This window comes from Hemitrygon akajei, chromosome 30 (assembly GCF_048418815.1).
Source record: "Hemitrygon akajei chromosome 30, sHemAka1.3, whole genome shotgun sequence".
Classification (NCBI taxonomy): domain Eukaryota; kingdom Metazoa; phylum Chordata; class Chondrichthyes; order Myliobatiformes; family Dasyatidae; genus Hemitrygon; species Hemitrygon akajei.
Window position 1 is genome coordinate 4,943,643 of NC_133153.1, and position 20,173 is coordinate 4,963,815.

The 20,173-nt window shown below is 43.6% G+C and overlaps 1 protein-coding gene across 2 annotated transcripts in view; it reads right to left on the reverse strand.

Moving 5' to 3' along the window:
• Nucleotides 1-20,173, reverse strand: part of LOC140718763 (DNA-binding protein RFX7-like) — a 108,531-nt gene that overhangs the window by 70,221 nt on the left and 18,137 nt on the right. The window lies entirely within an intron of this gene.

Genomic DNA, 20,173 nt, shown 5'->3' on the forward strand with positions numbered 1-20,173 from the left:
AACTATTTAGAGATCTCTGAAGACCATGCAAAATATGCAAATTAAGCAAATGGAAGAAAGGAGTTACACCTACAACTTAAAAGTCATTCATTTAAAAAATGCTTATCCTAGAGTACAGTCAAGGTTTATTTGTTAAAGTTATTTAAAAGGAGTAATCAATAGATTTCAGCATACCATAGGAATCAAGGGATATGGGAGTAGTTCAGCAAAATTATTTTGAGGTAGTAGATCAACCATAAAATTCATGAATGGCAAAACAGACTGGTGGGACCAGATGGCCTACACCTATTACTATTTCTTATCTTCATATGTAAAGCTAACCTTGGCAAATGGTTAAAACAAATTGTCGACAGGTTTTTTGAAGATAATCCGGATTGCTCCTTAGTGAACGTAACTGCAATTGAACTATCATTGATATAATCATCAAATTGCCAACGACAATGGTGGTGATGTAATCAGCTGAACTGACCTCTGCTCTGCAATGGCCAACATTAGCTTTTGGATCCATCCTCAACTCTCTGGACCATAACCTCAAAACTGAAGCTCGGGCCATTGTCTTTCACTATGCAGAGCATAGGTAGTCTGCTTCTACCTCATGGCCAAGATTGACAACAGGAACTACCTGGGCAAACGTATGTACAATGTCCTGTGTATGTTACTAAAAAGGGCTTCTTTGGTTTGTTACGAGTAGGAATGCTTCTTTGTCTGTTAAATGTTTCTCTCGCCGTTGTTTCGCTTTAGAATGGCTGATATGGTAATTGTATTCATTTGTTAATCAATGGGGAATGTTATTGCGTTTTGTGAGGCTGGGAACTTGGGGGAGGGGTTGCGCGGGCTTGGGGTGTGAAGGCAGTCGGGAGGGAGAGCCAAGGCAGGTGGACGTGCACTTGGAAGACCACCGGGGAGTCCGAGGTGGAAGACGTTGAAGTCGGAGGCAAGCGACGAGGGGTCGAATCGTTCGCTGGTTGAGCTCCAATGAGTGCACTACCCTGACTGAACTTTGATAAGTTGGCGCCTTTTGTTTTTTTTCCTTGTATATATATATATATATATATATATATATATATATATATATAGTATTGCCTAATACTCTTTTAATTTTAGTAAACTCTTTAAATTGTATTTCATAACGGTAGTTGTTGTGGGTTTGATACTGTCGGCGGGAGCGAGGCATAAACTCGATTCTCACAGCACCTGCGTGTACGGGAGGCAGGGTTGGTGTGTGGCTGGATCTCCTTTTCCCCTAGACATATACCAGCCTTTGTGGGTAAGTGTTACACGTATTATTTCAGCATGCTCATCCCACCAACCTGATTATTTCCTACCGTGACTCCATCCTTTCTCATCTGGCCCAAACCCTTTCTATATACTTCTTTGAAACTGTTGTTGACAATTTCCATTTCAATTGGCTGGCAGTTTCCAGATCCCAACCAGCTCAAATTCACCATGGCCATATTATACCTCCATACATCCATCCCACAAGAGGAAGGCCTGAACACCTTCCACATATTCCTTGAACAGAGGCACATCCACTTTGCTTCCACCAACACATTCATTTCTTTACCTGCTGAACTTATCCTCACATTCAACAACATCATGTTCAACTCTTCTCATTTACTCTAGATCAAAGTGTGGCAATTGACATCAACATGGGCCAAAGGTACATCTGTCTTTTTGTGAGGCATGACAAAGTCCTATTGGGCCACTACTTTAACCTTTTTTTCCTCGTGGTATGCTGACAACTGCACCAGTGTTCCTTTGTGCACCCATACAGAACTCAAGAATGTTAACACTTTTTGCGGCCATTTCCATCCAGCCTTCAGCTCTGTATGTGCCATTCTGATTCTTCCCTTCATCCCAAGTTCTGGGCACTGTAAGAAGTCAGGGACCGGGCAAAGAAGATTTGAATGTTCATGCAACTGGCTCAAGTGTGAGGTTGGATCACTCTGGGCTCCGAACTGATTTGAGGAGCTTGAGAGCAGCTTCGGGTAGAGTGACAAAAATCTGGGTCCGGAGCCTTTCGCAGCAGCAGTGCCTGGGTCCTAGTGTGAGGTACATTGCATTGTTTAGACAATTTAAATGCCAACCCAGACTGGAGGCAAGAGCAGATTTAGCTCGTTCTCTGTGATCCTCACCTCTCTCCGGGCACAGAGCCTTTCACTGTTCTGTCATTGGGTCAATTTAAACGCCATTGCAGAGAGGCTGAAAAGACAGTGTGTCAGTCGGGATGAGAGCTGATTTTGCTTGTTCTCCGCGATGGTCATCTCCATGGTGCTGAGGCTATGAAAACTGCCCCTGCTGCTGCGCTCTGTGCTGCTAATATGATGAAATGATAAGCGAGACTTTGGGCCTACTCAGGGCTGTTCTTGGGTTCAGATATGAGGATTCATTTTTGGCTAAGAATGCTGTTGTTCACTTCAATTGTTTGCATGACTTGCACTTTTTTCTTCCTCTTGCACATTGAGTGTTAGTCTTTTTCTTTAAATTGAGTTCTTTTCAGTTTTCTTGCTCTGTGGCTTCCTGTGAGCAAGCAAATCTCTAAGTTGGAAACACGAGGAAATCTGCAGATGCTGGAAATTCAAGCAACACACACAAATTGCTGGTGGAATGCAGCAGGCCAGGCAGCATCTATAGGAAGACGTACTGTCAACGTTTTCGGCCAAGACCCTGCGTCAGGACTAACTGAAAGGAAAGATAGTAAGAGATTTGAAAGTAGGAGGGGGAGGAGGAAATCTGAAATGATAGGAGAAGTCAGGAGGGGGAGGGATGAAGCTAAGAGCTGGAAAGTTGATTGGCAAAAGGGATACACAGCTGGAGAAGGGAAAGGATCATGGGATGGGAGGTCTGGGGGAAAGAAAGGGGGAGGGGAGCACCAGAGGGAGAGGGAGAACAGGCAAGGAGTGATTGTGAGAGTCAGAGAGAAACAAATAAGAGAGAAGGGGGGGAAGAGAGAGAGAGGGGGAGAGAAGTAAATAAATAAATAAGGATGGGGAAAAGAAGGGGAGGAGGGGCATTAACGGAAATTAGAGAAATCAGTGTTCATGCCATCAGGTTGGAGGCTACCCAGACGGAATATCAGGTGGTGTTCCTCCAAACTGAGTGTGGCTTCATCTTGACAGTAGAGGAGGCCATGGATAGACATATCAGAATGGGAATGGGGCGTGGAATTAAAATGTGTGGCCACTGGGAGATCCTGCTTTCTCTGGCGTACAGAGCGTAGGTGTTCAACGAAACTGTCTCCCAGTCTGCATCGGGTCTCACCAATATATAAAAGGCCACACCGGGAGCACCGGACGCAGTATACCACACCAGCCGACTCACAGGTGAAGTGTCGCCTCACCTGGAAGGACTGCCTGGAGCCCTGAATGGTGATGAGGGAGGAAGTGTAAGGGCAGGTGTAGCACTTGTTCTGCTTACAAGGATAAGTGCCAGGTGGGGAAAAGAAAGGGGGAGGGGAGCACCAGATGGAGGTGGAGAACAGGCAAGGAGTGAGAGGGGCAGAGAGAGAAAAAAGGGGGAGGAATAAATAAATAAGGGATGGGGTAAGAAGGGGAGGAGGGGCATTAACGGAAGGTAGAGAAATCAATGTTCATGCCTTCAGGTTGGAGGCTATCCAGACTAAATGTCAGGTGTTGGGTGTTGTTTCTCCAACCTGAGCATGGCTGTCTCCCACCTGACACTTAACCTTGTAAGACAGTCCTTCCAGGTGAGGCGACACTTCACCTGCGAGTCGGCTGGTGTGGTATACTGCGTCTGGTGCTCCCGGTGTGGCTTTTTATATATTGGTGAGACCCGACGCAGACTGGGAGACCGTTTCGCTGAACACCTACGCTCTGTACGCCAGAAAAAGCAGGATCTCCCAGTGGCCACACATTTTAATTCCACACCCCATTCCCATTCTGATATGTCTATCCATGGCCTCCTCTACTGTCAAAGATGAATCCACACTCAGTTTGGAGGAACACCACCTGATATTCCGTCTGGGTAGCCTCCAACCTGATGGCATGAACACTGATTTCTCTAATTTCCATTAATGCCCCTCCTCCCCTTCTTACCCCCATCCTTATTTATTTATTTACTTATCTCTCTCTCTCTCTCTCTCTCTCTCTCCCCCCCTCTTATTTTTTTTTCTCTCTGACCCTCTCACAATCACTCCTTGCCTGTTCTCCCTCTCCCTCTGGTGCTCCCCTCCCCCTTTCTTTCCCCCTAGGCCTCCCATCCCATGATCCTTTCCCTTCTCCAGCTGTGTATCCATTTTGCCAATCAACTTTCCAGCTCTTAGCTTCATGCCTCCCCCTCCTGTCTTCTCCTATCATTTCGGATTTCCCCCTCCCCCTCCTACTTTCAAATCTCTTACTATCTTTTCTTTCAGTTAGTCCTGATGAAGGGTCTCAGCCTGAAATGTCGACTGTACTTCTTCCCATAGATGCTTCATTCCACCAAATCTCAAAGTTGTACGGTTTATACATTCTTTGATAATAAATGTATTTGAATCTTGAATATTATAAATGAAAGTAATGGTTCACTCCCTGAAAAGCTCAACACTATATGTTACGCAGTTTGAAAGGGAGAATAATGCTAGACCTATACAACCATATGACAAAGGAGCAGAATAAGGCCACTCAGTCCATCAAGTCTGCTCCATCATTCCATCACAGCTGATTATTATCCCTCTCAACCCTATTCTCCTGCAATCTCCACGGAACCTTTGATAACATGACTAACCAAGAACCTTTCAAGTTTCACTTTATACTCAATGATTAGGCCTCCACAGCCATCTATGGCAATAAATGCCAAAGATTCACCACCCTCTGGCTAAAGAAATTCTACCTCATCTCTGTTCTAAATGGATGTCCCTCTGTTCTGAGGCTGCACTCTCTGGACCCAGACTTGCCTGCTATAGAAAACATCCTCTCCACGTCTACTGTCTAGGCCCTTCAATATTCAATATGTAGCAACGAGATCCCCTTTCTTCTAAACTCCAGTGAGTACAGAACCAGAGCCATCAAGCACTCCCCATAAATTAACCCTTTTATTCCAAAATAGTTCTTCTGAAACTGCCCTGGACCCTCTCCAATGCCAGCATATCTTTTCTTAAATAAGGGACCCAATTGCTCATAATACTCCAAATACAGTCTGACCAATGCCTTGTAATGTCTAAGCATCACGTTTTCTCTTTTACTCTAGCTCTCTTGAAATGAATGCTAACATTACATTTGCCTTCTACCACTGATTCAACCTGCAATTTAACCTTTAGGGAATCCTGCATAACGCTCAAATCTCCTTGCACTTCTGATTAGAAAGCATTTTGTTTAAACAATAGTTCACACTTTTAATCCTTGTATCAAAGTGCATGACCATACACTTCCCTACACTATTATTCATCTGTCACCGCTTTGCCTATTTTCCCCAAAGTGGACAAGTCCTTCTGCAGACTCCGTACTTTCTCTGTCTGCTCCCTCCACCTATCTTTGTATTGTCTACAAACTTGGCCACAAAGCCATCAGTTCCATCATCCAAATCGGTGACACTTAACATGAAAGTAGTCCCAATAACAACCGCTGTGCAACACCACAAGTCACAGGCAGCCAACCAGAATAAGCCCTCTTTATTCCTAATCTTTGCCTCCTGCCAGTCAGACCACCTCTATCCATGCTGGTATCTTTCCTGTAATACCACGGGTTCATGGGTTCTTATCAGCCTCATGCATGGCACCAGAAAATCCAAGTAGACAATATCCACTGACACTCCTTTATCTATCCTGCTTGTTATTTCCTCAAAGAATTCCAACAGATCTCTCCGGCAAGACTTTCCCTGAAAGAAACAATGTTGACTTCAAGATGGCGGCACGACGCAGCTTGCAGCGGCCACTCCAGAGCTGATTATCTGTTATTTGTGAAGTGGGATGCCGTGCGCAATCATAATCGATTGAAAACGGACGTGGGAGCATGGAAGAACATCGGGAAACCTCCAGGAAGACCTTCTTCGTTGCTGCTGTGAGGTCCGGGACTCTGCTGGGAAGAACAGGCCCCCAGTCCTCGGGGTCGCATTGCCGATGGCCGTTGGCAGGGCCGTCTTAATACGCTCAGCAGAGGATGGTGCTCGAAGAAGCTGTGCCGGAGGGGCGGGTCATCGGCTCGGAGGTTCGATGGACTCGGAGTCCGCTGCAGTCAGGTCGCTTTCGGTCTGTGCTGCATCTGCAAGGCTGGGTTCGACGGAGCTTTCATTGTGTGCTGCGTCTGCGAGGCTGAGTTGGGCGGCGCCGTGGAAATCCATAGCGGGGCTATTCTCTTCCGCCGCCGGCGTGGGATGGCGAGTCTGTCCGGACCCTGGGGACTTGTGGAAACTGTGTGGTGATTTCTTTTGAAATTATAGTCCTTTAACATCTTTGGACTATTTTTACTGTGCCCATGGCCTGTTTTTTTTTAAATCAATTATGCTATTGTTTGCACTGTTGTAACTATGTGGTTTTGTGTAGGTCTTGTAGCTTTAGTTTTTGGTCTTGTTTTGTCTGGTGGATGTGGAACTCCTTTCCGGGGAACGCGCTAAGACGGTAGTGCGATATTAATACACAGCAGCCTCTCTGCACTCTGGATTGGGGAATGCCAAATGTTATGTGGATTTTCTGGTGTAGTCTGTTTTGTCATCTGCTTTTGTGATATCATTCTGAAGGAACGTTGTCTCATTTTTTAACTGCATTGCATTTGTGGTTTCTAAATCTTATGTGCCCCCAAGTACCCTGAAACATCATCTTTAATAATGGACTTCAACATCTTCCCAACCACTGAAGTCAGGCTAACTGGTCTATCCCAAGATGGTGCCCGTGAACCTTGGCAACGTTCTGTGGACAATGTACAATACTTCTAAATATACCTCTTTTGGATTACTCTCACTGTAATCTGCAGAACGTAATTTCCCTTTAAGCAATGTACTTTCAAAATTGACTTAATGAACTACAGATTTCGCAATCTTCTGAAGAGCTCAGCAGACTTAAGTCTCAAGCCATCATATATCGTACATTTAAACGGCCAAAGGTTCATTGCCATGGCTAGAAGCAAGGTGGGATGAGGGACTCCAAGGCAGGCTGAAAGGCAGAGGCAGGAGGTTCCCTCTACCCAGCATCTTTTTAGCAAAAGTTCAGTTGCTGTAGAACAAAATTGAGGACTTCCGGGCAAGATTGCTGCATTGAAGGGAAGCAAAAGATTGTTATGTTCATGTTTAAATGAGACATGGCTAACTCCCAGAAAGCCAGATACGGTGATCAGACCGGAAGGCTTCTCGATTCACAGGAGGGACCAAGCTGCTGATTCAGAAAAGACAAAAGCTGGAGATGTGCGTTTCATATAAACACTCAATGGTGCTTCAATGTGGTGGTTTTGTTGAACTAGTGTTCCCCCAATCTTGAATACCAAATGATCAAATGTCACACAGTCTATTTACCCAAGGAGCTCTCATTCGTGACCCTCACTGGAGTTTACATACTACCGACTATAATCAGGCATTTGTGATACTGCGTGATGCTGTCACCAAACAAGAAACAGTTCAATCCAATGCATTTCAAATCACAGAGACTTCAACCAGGCTTATTTGAAGAAATCCCTTCCCAATTATCATCAGCATTTATAACCTGTAGCACCAAAGGTCCCATCACACCAAAAACTGGTATACTAAGATAAGGATGCTTATCGTTCCATGCTCAGACCGCATTTCAAGAAATCTGATTACTTGGCTGTCCTTCTCCTACCTATGTACAGACAGAGGTTAAAGAGGTTAAAGGCTCCAGAGATTAAAACAACGAAGGGTAGGTTGCCGGAGGCAGAGGAAAAGCTACAGGATTGCTTTGAGTTGGTGGACTGGGCTGGGTTGAAGGAGTCACCTGTGGATCTGAATGAATGTCACAGACTTTATAAAAATAGTTGCAGACAAGTGTGTCCTCGCTAAATCATCCAGCGTCTTCCCCAACCAGAAGCCCTGGACGAACAATGAGACATGCAATCTGCAAGGACCAGATCAGAAGCATTTAAGTCTGGCACTAATAAATTTACATGAGGTCCAGGCACGATCTCCGGAATGCCATCTCATGGGTGAAATGGCAATTCTGGACTAAACTTAAATCAACAAAGGATGCTCAACTCTTTATCAACTACAGCTTGACACTGCTTGTATATCACCTCTTATAAAGGTGATAGCATTCAAGACTTAGGTGACAACAGGGCTTCACTTCCAGGTGAGCTCAATGCCTTCTATGCTCGCTTTGACTATTAAAAACATGGAGGAACCAACATGAATTTCCACAGCTCCCAAACTGAGATTTCAATCTGAGGCTGATGTGTTACAGGAGGGTGAACACATGAAAAGCATTCAGCCCAGATGGGGTACCTACCAAATACTAAAAACCTGTGCTGATCAAATGGCTGGAGAGTTCACTGAGATTTTTAACCTCTGCTTCAGCAGTCTGAGGTACCTACCTGCTTAAATAGCAGGCTTCAGTTGTACCTGTGCCTAAGAACATGGTAACCTGCCTCAATGGCCATCATCCAGTAGCACTTACATCCACAGTGATGAAGTGTTTTGAGAGGTTGGTGATGAAACATATCAACTCCTGCCTGAGAAGTAAATTGGATTTGCTCCAATTTGTCTACCGATGCAACACATCAACAGCAGATGCCATCTCACTGGCTCTTCACCCAACTCTGGAACATCTGGACAGCAAAAAGGCATACATCAGGATGCTCTTTATCGACTACAGCTTGGCATTAAATACAGTCATCCCCTCAAAACTATTCAAAAAGTTTCAAGACCGTGTCGTAGATACTTCATTGTGCAATTGAATCCTCGATTTCCTTACTTGACCCCAGTCAGTTCAGATTGACATGTCCACAATCTCCATCAGCACAGGTGCACCACAAGGCTGTATGCTTAGCCTTCAATCTACTCACTTTACACATATGACTGCATGGCCGAGCACAGTTCCAATGTCATTTTTAAGTTTGCTGGTAATACTACTGTTGCAGGCTGAATCAAAGGTAGTGTGACAAATCAGCATATAGGAAAGAGAAAATCTGGCTGAGTGTTACCACCACAACAACCTCTTATTCAATGCCAGCAAGACAAAGGAGCTGATTGTTGAATTCAGGAAGATGAAACCAGAGATCCTTGAGCCAGATTTCATCAGAGGATCAGAGGTGAAGAGGGTTAGCAACTTTAAATTCCTCAAAGTTATCATTTCAAAGGACCTTTCCAGGGCCCAGCACACAAGTACAAATAGAAAGAAAGTATGTCAGCACCTCTAATTCCTTAGGAGTTTGTAAAGATTTGGCATGACATTTGAAACTTACGACAAATTTTTATAGATGTGTGGTTGGAGAGTATATTGACAGGCTGCACCACAGCTTGGTATGGAAACACCAATGCCCTTGAACGGAAAATCCTACAAAAAGAAGTGGATGTGGCCCAGTCTATCATGGGTAAATCTTTTCCCACCACTGAGCACATCTTCATGAAACATTGTCACAGGAAACAAACATCCATCATCAGGACCTCCAGCACCCAAGCCACGCTTTTGTCTCGCTGCTGCCACCAGGACGGTGGTACTTAGGACACTTAAGACACATAACACCAGGTTCAGAAATAGTTATTACCCTCAACCAATCACAAGCTCTTAAATCAAAGGGGACAACTTCACTCAATTTCACTTGCCCCAAACTGGAATGCTCCCACAACCTATGGACTACTTTCAAGTACACTTCATCTCATGATCCTGAAAGTGATTGCTCATTTATTTATTATTTTTTTCTTATTGTACTTACACAACAGTTTGTTATCTTCTGCACTGGTTGAACACCCAAGTTGGTGCAATTTTTCATTGATTCTATTATAGTTATTAGTCTATTATTAAATTATTGAATATGCCCATGAGAAAATGAATCTCAGGATTGTATATGGTGACATATATGTACTTTGATATTAAATTTACTTTGAACTAAAATTTCTTTATTCTGCCTCCCTTCCTTCTTAAAGAGTGAAGTGACATTTGCAGCTTTCCATTCTTTCAGAACCGGCCCAGAATCTAGCAATTCTTGAAAGATCATTCCTAAGGCCTCCACAATCTCTTCAACTACCTCTTTCAGCACCCTGAATGTAGCCCGTCTACATTCCATCTGTCAGATATAGCCCATCTGGTCCAGGTGACATCTACTTTCAGACTTCTCAGCTTTCCAAGCACCTTCTCCTTAATATTAACAACTACACTCACTCCTGCCCCCGATACTCTTGAATTTCTGGCACGCTGCTGGTGTCTTCGATAGTGAAGACCAACACAACATATTTATTGAGCTTGCCCGCCATTTCTTTGTCCCCCATTACTACCTCTCCAACATCATTTTCCAGTGTTCCAATATCTACTCTCATCTCTTTTTTACTCCTCATATACCTGAAAAAAACTTCTGGTGGCCTCTTTGACACAATTGGCTAGCTTATGTCCATATTTCATCTTTTATTTCCTTATGGTTCTTTTAGTTGCCTTCTGTTGGGTGTTTTTTTAAAAGCTTCCCAATCTTAACTTACAACTAATTTTTTGTATATTATACGTCCTCCCTTTTGCTTTGACGCAGCATTAGACTTCCTTTGTCAGCCAAGTGTGCCTCATGCTCTCATTACAATACTTCTTCATCTTTGGGATGTATCCATCCTGTGCCTTCCGAATTGCTCCCAGAAACTCCAGTCATTGCAGTTCTGCAGTCATTCCTGCTACTGTCCCCTTCCAATCAACTTTGTTCATCCTCTCCTCCCTCCACCACATCTTGTCTACTGTTCAGGGACATGTATACAACATCAATCAGGGTTTTCTTACCCTTGCAGCTTCTTAACTCCACATCTTTTGATCCTATGTCACCTCTTCCTAAGGATTTGATTTTATTTTTTTTACCAACAGAACCACCCACGTTCTCCACCTGCTTGCCTGTCTTTTTGATACAAGTTATATCCTTGGATGTTAAGCTCCCAACTTCGATCTTCTTTCAGTCACGAATCAGTGATGGCTACATCATACCTGGCATACCACCGTATCTTGAGGCTGTGCTACAAGATTGACATTATTCTTTAAACAGCGTACATTGAGATAGAACACCTCAGAACTGTATTCATCACCCTTTTTGATTTTGCCCCCATGTGACACTTCACATTATGCTGCTGACTGCAATTTTGCCCTATCATCTGTCTGTCCTCCCTCACAATCTCATTACATGCTGCATCTACTTGTATAACAACTGCCTTATCCTCATCCCTGTCAATCCAGGTCCCATCCCCCTGCCAAATTTAAATCCTACCCAACAGCTCTAGTAAATCTGCCTGCAATGATATTGCGCACCCCCCCACCCTTTGTGTTCAGGTGTAATCCATCCTTTTTGTACAGGTCATACCTTACACAGAAGAGATCCTAATGATCCAGAAATCTGAAACCTTATCCCCTGCATCTTTTCCTCAGCTATTCATTCATCTGTACTTTCATCCCATTCCCGCACATGGTACTGGGAATTACTACCTTAGAGGTACCTCTTCAACCCCTTCCCCAACTCCCTACACAGGATCTCTTCCCCCTTTCTACCAATGTCATTGGTGCCAATGTGCACCACAACCTCTGGCTACTTACTCTCCTCTTGACAATCTTCTGCAGCTGCTCTGGGACATTCTGGACCCTAGCACCCGGGAGGCAACACATCACCCTGGCTTCTCTTTGATTCACATCACCCTGAATCTGCGGCCCATTCCTTGAACTATCAAGTCTCCTATCACTACAACTCAGCCTGATTTACCCTTCCCTGCTGAGCCTCAGAGCTGGCTACGGTGACACTGGCCTTGCTACTGCTACTGTGCTCATCTTCAAACCCATGCCAGCAGTGACCAGAAGAGCGTACTTGGTGCTGAGGGGAACAGCCACAGATGAACCCTGCACTGACTGCTTATTCCCTTACTTCTCTTAGTGGCCAACTATTTACTATATGAAACTCTGCACTCTGGGTCTGACCACCTCAGTGAAAGTCCCATTTAAGTTTTCAGCCTACCGGATGGTCCTGGGTACATCCAGCTCTTGTTCCAGTTCCTTGGCCTTGTCAGTCTTGAGCTGAAGTTGGGTGCACTTCCAACAGATATCGTCATCAGGGAGAATATCAGGTACCCTGAAATCCTACATCTCACAGGAGGAGCATTCTAAAGCCTAAATTACCATCCTACCTAGAATTGTTATGCCTCTAAAGACACAAGTTTAAGTTCTAGCCTGCACCTCTTGAGCCAAAGCCTGTCCACCCTAACACTGCCCACTCACACAATGGCTACTCCACTTACATCCTACACACACAAAACACTGGTGGAACACAGCAGGCCAGGCAGCATCTATAGGGAGAAGCGCTGTCGACGTTTCGGGCCAAGACCCTGTGTCCTGATGAAGGGTCTCGGCCCAAAATGTCAACAGCACTTCTCCCTATAGATGCTGCCTGGCCTGCTGCGTTCCACCAGCATTTTGTGTGTGTTGCTTGAATTTCCAGCATCTGCAGATTTCCTCGTGTCCACTTACATCCTGCTTACTTTATTGGCTCTTGCTAAGTTACTATTAACCCAAGCAATCTCCCACTCCACAGACAAGTCCCAACAAGCCCAGCTTACTTTTTTAAAACTGGCGCAGAAAGTCCACAAGGAATTGTCTCCAACTCACTCTGTGATCTTCCATTCCACAGACAAGTCCCAACAGGTCCAACTCACTTCTTAGAACTTGCGCATAAAGTTCACAAGGAACTGCCTCCAACTCACTCTGCAAATTCCTGCTCCTGCTTGAATCTACATAATATCTGGTGAACCTGTGATCTGTCTTGATGGCTTCTATCAGAACATCTTTCAAGAGGGTGAAACTTTGTAAGGCATCAGACACCAACAGTGTACCAGACTAAAAGAACCTGTGCTCACCAAATGATTGTCAATGGGAAGCACTCACATCTACCATAATGAAGTGTTTCAAGAGATTGGTTATGGCTAGAATTAACTCCTATCTGGACCCGCTGCAATTCGCTTACCGGCACAACAGGTTTTACAGTAGGCACAACCTCCCTGGTTCTCTGCTCTGGAGCACCTAGACAACAGCAAAACATATGTCAAGCTATTTATCAACTACACTCAGAGTTCAGCACCTTCAGTATTAGTCACCAAAATTCAGAAACTAGGGCCTCATACCTCCCTCTGCAACTGGATCCTCAACTTCAACAGGGGACCACAGTCAATATAGATTGGCGATAACATCCCTCCTCACTGAAGGCACCTCAAGGATGTGTGCTTAGCCCACTGCTTTACTGTCTCTACTGACTGTGTGGCTAAACACAGTTTAAACACCATTTATTAAATCAGATATGACAAAATGTTGTGAGTAGCATCTCAGGTGGCAATGAAGTTCAAAGTAAATTTTACTGCCCAAGTACATATAAGTCATCATATACAACCCTGAGATTCATTTTCCTGTGGGAATTCTCAGCAAATCTATAGAATAGTAGGGATGTGTACAAACGTGAGAGGCCAGTTGGTCCAACTTTAGTGCTTCGGAAGATGCTGGAGTCCATTATCAAGGCTAAGGTTTTGGGGTACTTAGAAGCACCTGACAAAACAGGCCAAAGTGAACATTGATTCCTTAAGGGAAAATCATGCCTGACAAGTCTATCGGAATTTTTTGAGCAAGTAACAGGAATATGTGGGCCAAATGGCCTGTTCCTCAGCTGTTTTCTTATACATTCTATGTTCTATAGACAAAAGAGAGTTAATGGAATTTATTTACATGGATTTTCAGAAAGCCTTTGACAAGGTAAGAGCCCAAGGTATTACAGAAAAGATACTAGCACGGGTAGAAACTTGGCTGACTGGCAGGAGATCAATAGTGAGAATAAAGGGGGCCTTTTCTGATTAGTGCTAGTGACTAGTGGTGTTTGGACCACTTCTTTTGGACAATGGAACTAATGAATTTGTGGCCAAGTTTGAGAACAATACCAAAACAGGTGGAGGGGCAGGTAGTGTTGCGGAAGCAGGGAGTCTGCAGGAGGACTTAAAAGATTTTGAGTAGGGTAAAGCAATGGCAGATAGAATATGGTGTAGGGAAGTGTATGGTCATGCACTTTGGTAGAAGGAATAAAGGCATATACTATTTTGTAAATGGGGAGAAAATTCAAAAATCAGAGGTGCAAAGGGACTCGAGAATCCATGTGCAGATTTCCTTAAAGGTTAACTTGCAGGTTGAGTTGGAAGGCAAATGCAATGTTAGCATTCATTTCAAGACAACCAGAATATAAGAGCAAGGATGTAATGCTGAAGCTTTATAAGGCATTGATCAGACATCACTTGGAGTATAGTGAACGGCTTTGGGTCCCTTATCAAAAAAAAATGTGCTGGCACTGGAAAGTGTCCAGAGAAGTTTTCATGAGAATGAATCCAAGAATGAAAGGGTTAATGTGTGAGGAGCATTTGAAGGCTCTGGGCCTATACTTGCTGGAGTTTAGATGAATGAGGGACATCTCATTGAAACCCATCAAATATTGAAAGGCCTATATAGAATAGGTGTGGAGAGGATGCTTTTATAGTGGGTCACTTTAGGACCAGAGGAACATTTACTTAGAACAGAGATGAGGAAGAATTCTTTTAACCAGAGGGTAGTGAATCTGTAGAGGTCAAGTTATTGAGTGTATTTAAAGTGTTAGAACATAGAAACTAGAAATTTACAGCACATAACAGGCCCTTCGGCCTACAATGTTGCACCGACCATATAACCTAATCTAGAGACTACCTAGAATTTCCCTAGTGCATTGCCCTCTATTTTTCTAAGCTCCATGCACCTATCTAAGAGGCTCTTAAGAGACCCTATTGTATCCACTTCCACCACCACTGCCAGCAGTGCACCCACCACTCTCTGTGTGAAAAACTTACCCCGGACATCCCCTTGGTGCCTATTTCCAAGCAACTTAAAACTACGCCCCCTTGTGCTAGCCATGTTCTTGATTAGTCAGGCAAAGACCACAGGGAGAAGGCAGGAGAATGGGATTGAGAGGGATAATAAATCAGCCATGATGGAATGGCGGTGCAGACTCGATGGGCCGAATGGCCACACTCTGGTCCTATGTCTTAGCTGGTTGTGTGATGTCACAACAACAATCTCACACTCAATGAGTTGACTCTGGACATCAGGGTGGTGAAGTCAGAAGAACACGAACCAGTCCTCATTGGAGAGGTATGCGGTGGAAAGAGTGAGAGCTTGAAGATCCTGTGTGTCAACATCTCCGAAGATCTGACATGGGCCCAATACATTCATACAATCACAAAGATGGTATGCCAGCAGTTCAGATTCAGATTCAGTTTATTGTCATTTAGAAACCACAAATGCAATGCAGTTAAAAATTGAGACAACGTTCCTGCAGAATATCACAAAAGCATATGACAAAACAGACTACACTAGAAAATCCACATAACGTTTGGCAATCCCCAATCCAGAGTCCAGAGAGGTTGCTGCGTATTAATATCACGCTACCGTCTTAGCGTGTTCTCCGGAAAGGAGCTCCAAATCCACCAGCCAAACAAGACCAAAAACTAAAGCTACAAGACCTGCACAAAACCACATAATTACAACATATAGTTACAACAGCGCAAACAATAGCATAATTGATTAAAAAAAAACAGACCATGGGCACAGTAAAAATAGTCCGAAGATGTTAAAGGACTGTAAGTTCAAAAGAAATCACCACACAGTTTCCACAAGTCCCCAGGGTCCTGACAGACTCGCCATCCCACGCCGGCGACAGAAGGGAATACCCCCACTATGGATTTCCACGGCGCCGCCCGACTCAGCCTCGCAGATGCAGCACACATCAAAAGCTCCGTCGAATCCAGCCTCGCAGACACAGCACACACTGAAAGCGACCTGACCGCAGCAGACTCCGAGTCCGTCGAACCTCAGAGCTGATGACCATCCCCTCCGGCACAGCTTCTCCCAGCACCATCCTCTGCTGAGCGTATTAAAACCACCCCGCCAACGCGACCCCGAGGACTGGGGGCGTTCTTCCCAGCAGAGTCCCGGACCTCACAGCAGCAGCAGCAACAAAGAAGGTCTTCCTGGAGATTTCCCTGATGTTCCTCCGTGCTCCCACGTCCATTTTCAATCGATTATGATTGCGCACGGCACCCCACTTCACAACTAACAGATAATCAGCTCCGGAGTGGCCACTGCAAGCTGCTTCGCGCCGCCATCTTGGAAATAAAAGTTCTACTTCAATCAGAGTTTGAAGAGATTTAGCATGTCAGCAAGGACTCTTGCAAATTTCTGTAGATGTATGGTGAAGAGCAGTGTGGAGGCCTCAATGCACAGGATCGCATGAGGCTGCAAAGGGTTGTAAACTCAGCCAACTCCATCATGGATACGACTCTCACCACCGAGGACATCTTTAGCACTGTTACAAAAAGCCCACGGAACACCTTATCTTCCAACAGGCAAGTTGCAGCCTTCAGGTCTCAGTATCAATTCTCCAAATTTAGATGGCTCAGTCTTCCTTCCTTTATGTATCAGAACTGGTGGTCATTTCTGCAAGTCATCATGTTGGCTCAGTTTTTTAAATTCTATTTATGTCATCTGTCGTGTCCCAGATAAGGAAACATGATTGTGGTGGCAAAAAAAAAACCTCTTTGTGCTCACCCTATCAGATATTTTCCTTTTGATCTACACATTCTTCCTCAATCAAAAACTAAATTGTTTTCTCTCTTTCCCAGACATAAAACATCAACTGTTTCCCCTTCCACAAAAGCTGCCTAACCTGATGAGTGTTTGCAGCATTTTCTATTTTTGTTCAAAATAAACTGCTATATTAATTTCATGAACTTAGCACCATTTTTTTCTGCTTGCCCTTACTCTAAAGCAGAGCTTCCCAACCTGGACTCCACTGACCCCTTGGTTATTGGCAGGGGTCTAAGGCATAAAAAAACATTGGGAACCCTGCTAAAGTCTTTTAAAAAATTACCAGCATGCTGTGGTTTTTGACTGTCTGTGATATGTAGCTGCTCTCACAACTCTATGAATTATGCCACCTTGAAAATAATTCCTGAAGTTCCTGAGGTTTGGTTATAAATACAGTTCATAAGTTTGCTGAGGTTTTAACAGATAACCTGTGCAAAAATCTGAGGAAAATTTTAGCCATGTGCATGTAAAAGATAATATTTTTGAAGTATTCTACTGGAAAGAAAGAAGATGGCACTTTCCAGGATTTAATCATGGAAAACAACACTTTTCCAATATAATAGATTGTGAAGATTCAAATATTGGATATTTTCATTCCCGGAATAAACTCTGCAGTCTACAAAATGTTTTCATTTAACACAATCAATGCTGGAGAAAAATAAAATGCTGTTCACAAAGACAGCCACAGTGGACATAAGTTATTCTACCACAAAAACCAACAACAAAATCCAAACTTTTTTTCTTTGAAACATAGAGCAACACACAGCTTTGCAGGAAGGTTTCCAACACACTTCATAAAACATTCAAACATTCTGCGTTACCCACTATTGCATTAACACAGAATTATCATGGTCATAGCCATTTCCAGACAAATAGGTCAAGAGCTAAAGTTACACACAGAGTCATGCAAAAAAAAGTACCCTCATCAGAGGCCATTTTCAAGAGGTGGTGCCTCATGAATGTAGCATCCATCTTTAAGGACCTTCACCATCCAGGACATATCCTTTACTCACTACTACTATCAACATGGTGACAGAACAGAAGCCTGAAGACTCACAATTAATCATTCAGGAACAGCTACCTTTCCTCCGCATCAGATTCCTGAATGAATCAGAACCAGAATCAGGTTTATTATCACTGACATACACAGAGTAGTCACTTTATTAAGTACTTCCAAGTGTATGATTATGGTCTTCTGCTGATATAGCCCATCCAGTTCAAGGTTCGATGTGTTATGCATTCAGGGATACCCTTTAGCACACCACTGTTGTAATGTCCGGTTATTTCAGTTAATGTAACCTTCCTGTCAATTCTGACCTCTCTCATTAACAAGGGATTTTTGCCCACAGAACTGCTGCTCACTGGATTTTTTTTGGTTTTTCGCATTATTCTCTGTAAACTTCAGAGATTGTTGTGTGTGAAAATCCCAGGAGATCTGCAATTTTTGAGAAACTCAAAACACCCTGTCTGGAACCAACAATTTATTTCCCATTCTGACATTTGGTCTCAACAACAAATGAATCTTTTGATCATGTTTGCATGCTTTTACGCATTCAGTTCCTGCTGATTGCGATTTACATTAATGAGCACGTACAGGTGTTGCTACAAAATGGCCACTGAGTGCATGTCATGAAATTTGTTTTTGCAGTAATACAGTCTAATACATAAATATACCATAAATTATAATAAGAACTATATATAAAAAAATTAAATTACCGAGCAAAAAAATAGCAAGTTCATTGTTCATTCAGAAATATCTTAACAGAGAGTAAGAAGCAGTTTCTAAAACATTAAATGTGCGCCTTCACCTCCATGCACCTCCTCTCTGATGGTAGTAATGAGAATAGGGCAGGGTGGTGTGAGTTCTTAATGATGGATGCCACCTTTTTGAGGCACTGCCCTTTGAATATGTCCTCAATGGTGGGAAGGCGGGTGACAATGATGGAACTGGCTTAGGTTACAAACTTCTGTAAATTTTTCTGATCCTCTGCAGTGGCCCCTACATACCAGACGATGATACAATCAGTCAGAACGCTCCTCACGGTATGACTGTAGAAAGTTGCTAGTTTTTGGGGACATAGCAAATCTTCTCAAACCCCTAATGAAATATAGCTGCTGGTCTGCTGCCTTCATAATTGCATCTATATGTTGGGCCCAGGATAGATCTTCAGAGATGTTGCTGTCCAAGAACATGAAACTGCTTCCCCTTTCTTTACTGCTGAGCCCTTGACAAGGGCAGGTGTGTGTTCCCTTGACTTCCCTTTACTGAAGTCACCAATCAATTCAATGGTCTTACTGTTACTGAGGCACCACTCAACCAACCAACCTCACACCTGTACACCTCCTTATTATGATCTGAGATTCTGCCAACAACAGTTGTGTCATTAGCGAATGTATAGATTGTGTTTGTGCTGTGCCAAGCCATACAGTCATGGGTGTAGACAGCAGTGGGCTAAACATGGAAATCGATGTGTCGTAGATCTCTGACTGTGGGCCCAGAGACCCAAGATCTTTGGGCACAGAGCTCAGAAAAAGATCACTCTCTACTTGAACATAGTTTTTTCCTTTTGCTTGTTTTTTCTTTCCGCTCTTTTCTATAAGTGTATACCTCAGATAAATACTTTGTGGAGATTTGTGATATACATGATTATATGATATATATATATATATACAATGTCTGAAATACATCTTATGGAAATGTTTGTTTGATAATGAACTTCAATAAAAAAAATAAATCACAAAATAAAATCAGTGAGCTGTTTGGTATGTCTCCCCTCTCGCTGTGAAGCCTTTAACACTTCTTTCTCTCTTATTAGGGGGAGAGAGAGAGAACCTGTGATATGTCAAATACCGGGTGAACGAGTAGTCTTTGGGGTACCGCAAGTCTGTGCCTTTGCTGTTGCTTTGCTGCATGCTTGAGTGCTCAGTGGTGGGTGCCAATGCTTTCTTTTGCTGGTCGGGGAGGGGGATCTTTGCTTTGTTACTGCTTACGCATGGGGGGGAGCTGGGGGGAGACTTTGGGGTTCTAACATTTGACTGTCATTCATTCTTTGTGAGCATTCCTCTGTTTTCATGGATGGTTGCGAAGAAAAAGCATTTCAGGATGTATACATTTCTCTGACATTAAATGTACCTTTGAAACCTTCCTTGAGGTGCACCGGTGTTGACTGTCAGTGAGGACACATTATGTCCAATTCACACTGACTCTGGTCTCTTGATAAGGAAGACACGGATCCAGCTGCAGAGGGAGATAGAGACCCAGGTTTTGAAATTTATTGATTAGTAGTGAGAGGATGGTGTTGAATGTTGAGCTGTGATCAATAAGCAGTAGCCTGATGTAGGTACTGCCATAGTCCAGATGGTCCCAAACCATGCGCAGAGCCAATGAGATTGCATCCGCTGTAAACCTACTATAGTGGTAGGCAA